Source organism: Dunckerocampus dactyliophorus, chromosome 5 (assembly GCF_027744805.1).
Source record: "Dunckerocampus dactyliophorus isolate RoL2022-P2 chromosome 5, RoL_Ddac_1.1, whole genome shotgun sequence".
Lineage (NCBI taxonomy): Eukaryota > Metazoa > Chordata > Actinopteri > Syngnathiformes > Syngnathidae > Dunckerocampus > Dunckerocampus dactyliophorus.
The window spans coordinates 23,591,270-23,603,395 of NC_072823.1; the positions used below are offsets into that span (position 1 = coordinate 23,591,270).

At 38.4% G+C, this 12,126-nt stretch overlaps 1 long non-coding RNA gene across 1 annotated transcript; it reads right to left on the reverse strand.

Annotated features, from left to right (window-relative positions):
• Positions 1–348: 348 nt before the first annotated feature.
• LOC129181937 (uncharacterized) lies at positions 349–9,843 on the reverse strand. The gene is made up of 3 exons (XR_008570527.1): positions 9,805–9,843; positions 5,029–5,141; positions 349–531 (listed from the first exon to the last, which is right to left on the reverse strand). It is a non-coding gene; the product is annotated as an uncharacterized LOC129181937 (long non-coding RNA).
• Positions 9,844–12,126: the final 2,283 nt, after the last annotated feature.

The following is a 12,126-nucleotide window of genomic DNA, read 5'->3' on the forward strand; positions in this document are numbered from 1 at the left end:
TACCATTATAGATATAAAAACAACTTTCTATTTGGGATTGATTACAAGTTAACTGTGGACAAAATGCAATTAATCGCGATTCAATTAAAAATAATTAGATTGAATTTTAATCAGTTGACAGCCCTAGTTATAGAGCAGCTTCATTTTTCAAGCTGTGTGTTTTGTTAGTTACAAAGTCCGAAATGCTGCTGTGCGTGCATGACATCGCATTCTGTGAATATTTGAACATAAAGTTTGCCTTTTCTTTGGCTTTTTTTGCAACACTTACGATATACCTTCAAATATACCTTTTTGAAGAAAAAAAACCCTTTTACTCATTCTTTAATTGATGTAATAATACTGTCCAACATAAAGCAGAGAAGACATGAGCAGGGTTGTCATGGTAGCATTTCACTGAGAGAAGGTGCTAACGTCATCAGTCTCAGGGGTCAAACCTCTGACCTTAATATTACTGGATTGTCTCCCACCGCCGTCTCCTGGGCGCATCCTGTCACTGCAGCCTCACATGTGATGATGACGACTGTGGGTTAGCTAAAAATAAAGACAAAAACAGGATGGAGGATCATGAAGTGTTTGTTCTTATGTGAGGATGATGCATTAAAGCCAGCTTCTCAAATAGCAGCAGTGTGAGAAACAGGGGGACTACTCGTAAAATGTCTTCAAGGTCTGTTAGTGTCTTTCGTCATGCTTGAACGTGCTCATGCCAGCAACTCATTCAGAGGTTTGTACAGAAAAATAAAAAATATTCTCAGGCTCTCAACAGCATTTCAATTCAAGGGGGGTGTGGAAACTGCATTAAAATCTGCATTAATCTGCATTAAAATCCTAATCATGTGTACAGTGGATCCCCACCTAGTCGCAAGTCAGGATTCTCGCCTCCGCATAAACAGAAAAGGTTATTTCTTATTTTATTTCATTTATTATAAATGTTTGTTATTTTTTTGTGGGGAAATGAGCTTTTCTTTCTGAAAACACGCCACGTTTTCCACAGAAACCCCATCTTCGTCACCCTGAATAGGTAATAATTCATAAATGTGTTATACTAAAGCATAAAATGTACAGCCTAATAATTGAGCATTCATGTAGAGTGACGTCGGTGTAAGATGGCGGCACTTTCGAGGGTTGGCTTTCTTACAAGTCTCAAAACTTGCAGCGAGGTCAACACAAAATCGTAAGTGGTTACTGGAATGACAACAGACAAAGTAGCGTGGATGATGGAGACTGATTGTCGCAGTAGCCTGACAACCAGGCTAAAGGCGAGACCGTGGATCAGATTGCATCTGTGCTATCAATCACCTTTCATTATCATTCATTAGATGTGAGTACCTATACATTTTATAATTAAAAATGTGTTTAATAAGTGTGTGAGGCATATTTATAGGGCTGAGAGTGTCATAAGTCGGTGTTTTTATGGGTGCGTCCATTATTCGCAGTTTTTTTCTCTGAATGTAACCCCTGCAAATAGCAGGTATCTACTAAAACAGCTTAGATGCAATGCAGTGCAACCGACAACATTATTTTCTCTGTAAAGACGGGATTGGCTCTCACTAGACTGCAGAGGCGGTCACGTGCTACAGTCAAAAAGAACATTTTTGCACACGAAAGCGAGCTAAAGAACGTCTTCTTCTGCCTTTATTAACGCTGGCAGAGCAGCTTAGTCCTCGTGTGCAACAAAGTTTTCATAACGCACGACTGACGCAGAGAGGAGCTCCTTTCTCGCGCCCGATTAGCCTGCTCCTTGTGCACGTTAACCCATCCTAAATGCTGCCAGTAACGCAGATTGTCCAATGTGACACATGAGACAAGAGAGAGAGCCACGTCACCAAGTCTTAATTCTTTTGGACATTTATCATTATTTAATTTGATTTATTGAAGTTATTGCTTAGTCTAGATTAGGGGTGCAGCCCGGGGGCTATTTTTTTTAAATGGCCCGCGCTGCATTCTAAAAATATAATTTAACAAGATAACTAAAAATAAAAAACAAAAACAGCAAAAATCAACAGTAATTTTACAGGAATAAAGTAAAAATATTAACAGAAAAATTTTGTAATCTAACAAGAATTTTTTTTTCCACGTATAATGAAAGAGCAGAAAAAAAGAACATCATTTTAGTATGATAAAGTTGAAAAAGGTGTTTTTTTAAACTTAACGTTAAAAAAAAGAAAAAAATGTATTGGCGAAAAAGTTATAATATTATGGGAAAATAAAGTCACAATATTACAAAAAGAACATTTCGAAAAGATAATTTAAGAAGAGAGTTAAAATATTTGAGAAAAACAACAGAAAAAATGGGGGGAAAAGGGCAAAGACCGAAGTTCATACTAATAATAAGCTTTATTATTAGTAGCTTCAGCTATATAACCTAAATGGCCCTTGCATCCTTTCATTTCTCAGCATGTGGCCCACAGTGGAAAAAGTTTGGACACCCCTGGTCTAGATCACAAGTGTCCATACGAGATACCATTGATAGCAAAATTTGTCAGTATTGCCTACCCCAAAAAAATGAAGAAAGTCAACAAGTTATTACTTCTTTTACTACTACTACTACTTTTTATTTGTCTTTATTGAATTTATTTATGAATTTATTTGACTTGATGCTTGTTATTATGCAAATTTGGAGCGGCCGGACGGGAGCAGGAGGGGATAGAGAAGAAGAAAAAAGAAAACAGAGGGTCCAAAACGGTCCAGCAGAGCACAAAGACCAGCGGCGACAAATGCCCAAGCCCCCCGCCAGCTGGACGGCCACCCCAACAAGTTATTACTAATACTGTGTCATCTATGTAACTTGTCAAGCAAGTTTAAAATAAACGAAACGTTTGTGTTCCTACTGCGCACTGCAAGGCATGTTGGGTGAGTTTGGTGTGGAAGAACAAGCCCAGGTGACCTCAACAAATGCACACATTTCAAAATCTTGTTGAAAATCTTCCCAGAAGAGTGGAAGCTTTTTCACTTTTCACTTCCTGTATGTGTCGCAACACTTGGGACACACATAGATTGCTCGCCGGCAGTGAAAGCAGGTTGGTTTTTTTAAAAATGTTTTTATGTTGTCGCCAGGCTGCATACTTCTTTTGCACCGTTTTACGAGTGTACGCCGCAAGGGAAATTCTTACTCTACTTCTCTGACGTGTGGAAAGACAACTTTTGTGTCTTGCAAAGCGAGAAGAACACGTCATATATAATAATAAAATAAAATGTACATGGAATTATGATTGTGGATCCAATGTGGCACAGACTCAGGTCTTGATTGGCTTTCATTTGAGCAGTGAAAAGACGTGAAATTGAATACTTTTTATTTCTTAAGAATGAAGAATGTTTCTTCTTTACCACAAACTAGTCACTTCAATGCAGGGGTGTCCAAAGTCCGTGCGGGGGGCCATTTCCGGCCCGCATCTTATTTTGTATTGTCCCGCAGCATACTGTAAGGATAAAATAAATAATTATGAATGACATATATTATTAGATATTACACAATATCCCCACAGTTTAGTAGGATTGGTCCAAAATCGAATGTGTTTTGCTCTTTCTTTAGCTTTTTGTAAGTGTTCTTCCATAAGAAGGAAAAGCCTCGAGGGCCGTTACAAGAAAGGAAGAACATACTAATGCGGCTTTTTACACGTGACTTAAAAGATTGTTTGTACAGTCGTCCCTTGCCGCTTTGAACTTTGAATTTTTGCGGCTTCACTCTATCACGGTTTTGTCATTGATATGGCGTATTATTAGTAAAAAAATATGCATATTGAAGCACATTTATATATATTTTTTGCTAAATTAAGCATTTTCAAGCATCAAAAATGGCTTAAAAGAACTAAAATGCAAATACAGTATAAGGCATTCAGAAATGCATTCAAACATGTATGGTATGGTACGTAGTATTCAACACTGGTCAGTAGGAGTCAGTAATGATGCTGTAATGTTCGGTGAGACACCAACAGGCACCCATCCATCCATTTTCTATGCCGCTTATCCTCATTAGAGTCACGTGGGTATGCTGGAGCCTATCCCAGCTGACTTCAGTCGAGAGGCGGGGTACACCCTGGACTGGTCGCCAGCCAATCGCAGGGCACATATAGACAAACAACCATTCACGCTCACATTCATACCTATGGACAATTTAGAGTCACCAATTAACCTAACACGCATGTTTTTGGAATGTGGGAGGAAACCGGAGTACCCGGAGAAAACCCACGCACACACGGGGAGAACATGCAAACTCCACACAGAGATGCCCAAGCGGAGATTCAAACCCAGGTCTTCCCGATCTCCTGACTGTGTGGTCAACATGCTAACCACCCGGGCACCGTGCGGCCCACAACCAGCACAATAAACTGAAATAAACAAAAACATGAGCTACTGCTCCGGTCATAAACCAAGCTAAAAACCCCCAAAGAACACCCAAAATCACTTGCTGGCCTCTTAAATGGCTTGTTTTCTCTTAGTATGTGTACTATATTGAGTAGTAGGAGTGTAAAGGTAACTATAAAGGTGTTACTTCATAATTTCTGTCGTATTTTCTCTTATTATGTCTACTATATTGAGTAAAATGAGTATGAAGGTTACAATGGGGGTGTTATTTCATGTCTAGAGGGCTCTAATAATTAAAAAAAAAACAAACATATTCAGAAGGTCGTAAACCGGTTCTGTATGTTCTATCTACAAAAAAATTCAATTTATAAATAAGGTCGGTCTGGAACCAATTAACGGTGATAAATGAAGGATTATTGTACGCTTAACAACGCTTTTATGTTGGCCCCAGTTTGACCCTGGAACAAACTATTTGTATTTCCATTGCAGATGAAATATGCATGATTTGAATTAATGTGGTATATATATGTACACATATATATGTCCAGTCAATCACCAGCCCTTGAGTCATTACACACACTGAAAATGATTCCATAATGACTGCGAGTGTTTCCGTCATTCAGCCCACAATTAGTGAGCAATTAGCACCAATTAGCGCCGGCCCTTTGCATAACGCACACATCTGTGCCGCGCAATGAGGCTGACGTGTGCCAACACACAACTCACCTCCTCTCGCTGCTCCTATTAGAGCGGACATCTTCCATCCAGTGCGGCGGAAGAGGCGGCGTCCCCCAGGGGTCTGTCCTCGAGCACCTCTGCGGCCACAACATTAGGTACACCTGTAATGAGATCCCAATACAAAAGCAAACGGATAATAATGTTGACTTTTTCGTGTGTATACGTCACATAGCTGTTGTTATGTTTATACTGCTTGTTTGTGTGCTTTTGAATGAAATCATGCAAATGAATTTGCAGCAGTTTCTTACAATGCAAGTGAGAAACTGCCAGTTTTTGAAAGTAAATTTACATGAGAAGATCGGTGGGCGTCGTCGTCCTGAATGTGCTGTTTAACATGCAAACATATTCTGTATCTGTAGGAGGACAGCATCATGTCTCCTACGTTTGTCTCAACAGACAGAACCATCACTCTGACCCTGTTTTGTGGAGATGTTTGAACTAAGACAAACCTGTAAGATTACTACGAATAAATGTCTTTGTGTTGACTTTTCACCGCAGCTTCTGAAGTCATATTGGGTGTAAATCATCAATCTGTCACAAATAATCTTTGTCATCAAGCACAAAGATAATGAGAAGAGATAATAATTAGTGAGGAAAATGTGAAGTATGCAAGAAGGACGATGCTCTGCATGAATTAAAAGGAAGTGCATGTTGCCGTTAAAGCGCTTGGTGGATTTGTTCAGTATTGAAATGTTTTACGGAACATACAAGCTACTAAGCCATCCTTTTGTTTGGAGAAAAGCATCACATGCTGCAGGATCAACGCCGGCACACTATACAACTTAACACTTCATTTATGGAGGCGTGCGCATGTGTGTGTGTGTGTGTGCGTGTGTGTGTGTGTGTGTGTGTGTGTGTGTGTGTAGAGCAATTAAGTTGAAGGCGCTGCCTGCTCCTTGACAAGAGCTCAGCAACAAATGCTCTCGGCTAGCAAGCTCCTCACCTGTTTATGTTCACGTGGCCTCATGAAACATTCCTACAATTTACTGACAACACACAGAAAACATGTTTCAAAAAACATCACACAGTAATCCCTCGTTTATCGCGGTTAATTGGTCCCAGATCCGATCGTATTAAGTGTCTACAAAGTAGGATTCCTTATTTATAAATGGAATATTTTCATAGTTAGACCATAGAAAACCTGTTTAGAATTTTCTAAATGTGGTGTTGACATGAAATAACACCCCTATTGTAACCTTTATACTCATTTTACATAGACATAATGTAAAGTGAAAATACGACAGATATTACACATAATATAGCCTCACACATGCTAGCATTGGGAGAGTCACATGATCACCAAGTACGTCCTGCAGTGGCTATTATATCATCTATGCAACATTACTCACATCTAGTGGCCAGTGTAGAATACTACATATCATTACAGCACATAAAAATACATTTTCCAACATAAAAACACATACAATTTGCTTAAATATGAATATTTTGGACTAATAATAGGCCCAATTCAACCACAAAAAAGCAAGGATTTTTTTCAATCCATATATTTTGAAAAACCATGATCGAGTGAAGCCATAAAAATGTCAAAGCATTAAGCGGCGAGCGACGACCATAAAGGGAGTTTTATTTTATATCTATGCAAGAAGTCCATTGCTTTTGACACTGAGGCAGCGATAACTACGTTTAAAAAAAATGTATTTTAGTCACGGTCATTTTAGTCACAAATTACCTGCAATAAGTGAATTTCCGCAAAGTAGGATTGAATGTTAATGAATGGAATAGTATTACCCAACATAGAAGACAAAATAAGAGTAAATAAGCCATTTAAGACGTAAATAAAACTCCTGCTCGAGCAGCGTCACGGTAAATGTTTTCCCTGGGGAACCTTAGTAATGAGCCTAGTGCCTGTCTCACCCTGTCACGACGCAATCCGTACCGATAACGCAATCGGTTCCACACGTGCAGAACGCGTCTAAATCCGGTCGGCCGAGTTTTCGGCCGACACATTTTAGGCAAGCCGATTTGTACTCTGCATGTGTAATCTACGTAATCCGTCGATCTATTTTACAGCACTTACAGAGCGTAAACGTCAGGCAACCGGATTTCTACTACACATGCGCAATATACTGTAAGTCCCAAAAAAAGTTATTAAGATTGAAAAAAATAATATAATAATATAATAACATAATTGATGTTTTTTTTTTCTTTTATCATATCCATGGTCCAGGTGGATAAATTATAAGGTTGGTTCCATAAATTATTTTCATGTATTTTTCGCCAGTACAGACAAACGCATTTAATAGCCGGATATGTTCTGTTTAGAAAACAAAAATAGCTGAATCCTCTACATTCATCCAACACTGCACTCTGATTATGGTTGTTTACATTCAATTATCACTGTACTTTATCTTTTGTTTTATATGGTTTGTTGTGTTTGTATTTATTCATGTACATTATACGTGACCGGATATGACGTTTACGTCTGCGGCGCATTGGCGCATGCGCTACGTGCATTGCGTAAGTTTTTCCATTGCTCATTCTTGGTGAATAAAGACGATAGAATCATCTGCATGCTAACGAAGACTTTTAATAAGAGTCACTAATAAAACAACCCCACGATATATTACATATATAAAGTATGGTTATTGACCATTTATGTTCATACATTTAAAAAATAATCATCAATGCCACAGCGTATGACGTCGCAGAAGTGCTGTCGTAAACATTTGCGAAAGGAGGAAGTGACGTAGGGCTCGTGCATGCGCAGAACCCGATCGTGTTTCCGATACGGGTTGCGTAGTGACACACCCAACAATTGCTGACACTAAAATACAAACACAAGGCACAAGAAGCATTCTAATTTGCTTCTTCTGACTTGTATTCGTATTTTAGTTCATTTAGTTACCGGTAGAATATTAGCCACTTTGCACTTTACTATGCTTGAAATTGCTTAATTTATGTCAGGAATATGTACAATTTGCTAAAATGAATAATAGGCCGTATTCAACCACTAAACGGAAACAGCGATCATTAATTAATTAATTAACTTTGAAAAACGGAGGGAGCGCTGTTCGAACCGCGAGGGACTGTATCCAGTATCAGTGGTTTTACATGCTTTCAGACACAAGCTGCCAAAGAAACAAAGGTAAAAAACTAAATTCTCAAATCGTGTCAGAAGAAGAACCCTATCCACACACTGCTTTTTGTCGCTTTGAGTCAGAAAGTCATCAGGTTTGTCTCTCAAGTGAGGACATTTTCAGAAGCAGCAATGAATGCGTTTGACCTTTAGTGAGGCACGCTCTTTGGGGGGCTACCTCCTTGCCGTGCGTCGCCATTAACCTTCTGTGAGCGCGGCCTAATTGTGTTTTGACGGCTGCTCTCACATCCATCACATCCTCACGTCCCCACAGACTACAACGCCGCTTTGTCATGTGCCACCATCCTCCAGCGCTAGATAGCTAGCTAGCATGGTGACTGACCACTAAAACTCACTTAAACAAACTAAAAAAAATACCATAAAGTAAAACAACAAGCAAAACTTATTTTTACCAAGAATATTATGGCAAAAAAAGTGTCATTTTGTGCCAGCTGCTGTTTTGCTAGCGGGAATTCTCTCTTTAAGCTAAGAGCTCCCACGCAAGCTGCAGTCATTGAATGCAACACTTGCCTGCTAAGTGCAGTATTGGCAAATAACATCATTACAAGATAGTCTGCCAGGTCAAAGCTCAGGTTAGTATTGTCATCATCCTATGCGGGAATTATATAACACAATGGACAACGCAAGCTAGTCTAACTAGCATGGGAAATTGGGGGTCAAAGGTCAGACGTTCTACTAGGAGAAATACTTTGTGACGTTATTGCGTTATGCTGGAAAACAAGGATCCTATTGATTTGGAATGATATAATGAAGGTAGATTAGGGTGAAAGGGCAAGTGAGAAAATGTTATGTGTCACCACAGAAAAAGAATTATAAGTATTACACTTTTTTTTAGATTAAATCAATAGAAATTGACCATTTAAATGTGAATTAATTAGGTAAAATGTGAAATAATTTATACAATTGTCCAGTTCATTATATGAAAACAGATTTTAAAATAAATATTTTGAATCTGTTTATCTGGACACATGGGTAAAAATATAGATGCATATATTGTACAATTTTTAAAAATGTTTAAAATGTGTAACAGAATAAAATAGAATAGAAGTATTGTCTTATTTTGAATTTCATGTATTCATTTCCATATATATATATATTTTTAACATTCTAATTTTTAGTTATTTCATGTATTTTTTATTGTATTACCTATAAATTATTATTAAATTATGTAATGTTTTTTGTATAATGGATGTATTGTTATATATGTGTATCACATGTCCAAACTTTAGGGACACTAAGCACTTATTTCATAAAACAGCATGGAAGATTACGTGGATGAATAATTTAGGTTATGAAATATAGAAATTGGTCCTGAAATTTTGAGAGAAAAAAAGTGCAGTATATGTAGTTAAAAAGAAATTGTATATTGGACATGTATCTTTTTATGTAATTTGACCTGTATATTTATTGAATTATGATTCAACATCTGACAGTTATAAACTGGGACTGTCAAAAATAAAGCGTTAGCGGCTGTAACTCGTTTATTTCATTTAGCGTAATTAACGCATGTGCATCATGTCAAGCCATACCTCTGTTATGACAGCAGAGGGAAGCATAGCAGCTACACAAAGTCTGTCGCTTTTTTATAAGTTTATTCTGACCTGAAGACATCAACAGCAGTGTAGTTCCAACAACATCCAACTCACAAAACACGTCTCTGGTCCTCCTCGGAACGACACTTCGCCATTGGCACCAGACGGCCGCGAGATGCATTCATGGACACTCCGAAAATCACACTAATATGTTAATTATGCGCATGTGTGTGGTCTAAACAGTGGCGGAGCCAGAAATTTTTCATTGGGGTAGGCTAGGTGAGGCCATTACTTACATAGTGGTGGCAGTAGGTTGATACCTGAAATGTCTAGATGGCCAGTGGGGTAGCCGAATCGAGTGACCAATGATGGCCACCACGGAGCATCGCCACTGTGTCTAAATAAACAGAAAGACAAAGAAAAACAATAAGTGGATATTCTTATCATTCACTAACGTAACTCTTACTGCAGAAGTACAATTTGATGCATTTAAGTATGTTCGGAAATCCCCGAAAATACATCCACACTCAAAACGTGAATTCCACTTAAATTACTTGGTGTCTTTGAATGCAACTCTTAGTGACTCATAATAACGTGGTTAAAGTGTGATTCATATATTATGCTACTAGTAAAGAGACTAGTGTTAGGCAAATAGATTGTCATACATCTGTGCTATCTTTTATCTTGAGTTCAATTCCCAGTTCAGTTTCAGTAAACATAATAAAGAGAAAAAAGAGAAAAAAAATGTCTTGGGCGTCTTGCGCTCACGTGTGCCCCCACACGTGTCTTACAAGTGCATGGGTAATGATCAATAACGCCAATGGAGAAGGAGGCTGTGAGTGTCCTGATGAATGTTAATGTGCTCGTTTACGTGATGCCCCCAAACACAACATGGAGACATGGTGAGGACACTCCTCTGGAGACCACCAGTGCAGCTGAGACCCTCCAACAGCTTGTAAACACGCATGTCGTCGCTTGTCTCAGGACTTTCATGTTGGCTTTATTGCCTTTCTATGAACTTCTGTCCTCATAAAGTTGATTTATTCAACTTTTGAGCCACTTCTTTCTCTATTTCACTCAGCTTTGTTGTTTTTGTGGTGCATGTTGTTCTCCTGCCTCATCCATGTTGTGCTCACGCACAAACTCTAAAAGGATGACTCATCAAAAACACCAAAGCAGCCACACAGAAACGAATAATACCAATTGACAGCGTAAATAATCTCCTCTACGCCATGATGTTTGTCACCTTCTTGGAGCTTTTGTGTCTTATGTAATCATTTTCACCCATATCATCTTGCTCTGATGATGTCTTACTTACACCAGCTTACCTTCACCTTGCGCTACTCTACATACTTCAGGGGTGTCCAGAACTTTTCTAGTGAGGGCCCGGTAATACATAAAAATGTTATCTTAATAATTAATTATTTTTAGTTTTACAATATGCAAAGGGCTAATAAAAAAAAAAGAGCGGTGGGCCAAAAAAAGGGCCCCAGTCTTCACATCCCTAACTTAAACATACATGACAACTCCTTTGCTACTGTAAAAATCAAATAATTTTTTTTTACAAAAAGTTGTAATTTTATGGCCATAAAAACTTGTAACCTTGGGAAAGTGACAATGTTGCAAGAGAAAATATATTATAGTTTTTCAAGAACAAAGTTGCAATCTCAAGAGAATAAAGTTGTAAAACTACAAGAAAAATGTTATGATTATCATAAATAAGTCGTAATAGTACACAAAAAAATCGGTCTTTTGAGTAGAAAGCTTTTTTTTATTGAAAAGATGTAATTTTATGACCAAAAAAAATGTAACTGAATAAAGATGTATTGGGGGGGTGATTGCTACATAAAAAATGTCCGAATAAACGTGGGAGGGCATCCGGTGTAAAAAACTAAGCCTGACATCCATCCATCCATCTTCTGTGCCGCTTATCCCCATTAAGGTCGCGGGGGTATGCTGGAGCCTATCCCAGCTGACTTCAGGCGAGAGGCGGGGACAGCCAATCGCAGGGCACATATAGACAAACAATCATTCACACTCACATTCATACCTATGGACAATTTAGAGTCTCCAATTAACATAACATGCATGTTTTTGGAATGTGGGAGGAAACCGGAGTACCCGGAGAAAACCCACCCACACACGCGGAGAACATGCAAACTCCACACAGAGATGCCCAAGCGGAGATTCAAACCCAGGTCTTCCCAGTCTTCCCGATGAATGACCACGTTTTTATGTTTGAGACGGCTTCCAAGACAGGACTGTGAGGCACTCCACACTGGACTAAATGAAGATTTTAAATATGAAAGGTAATTTTCAAAATGAATTGTATTATCCTGATTTATTCATGTGCTTTTCAGACGCAAAAAAATGGAAGCTAACAAAAAAATATTTTTTGAAGTAATGTTTAGTAGGGTGCAAAAGTCTGGACACAAA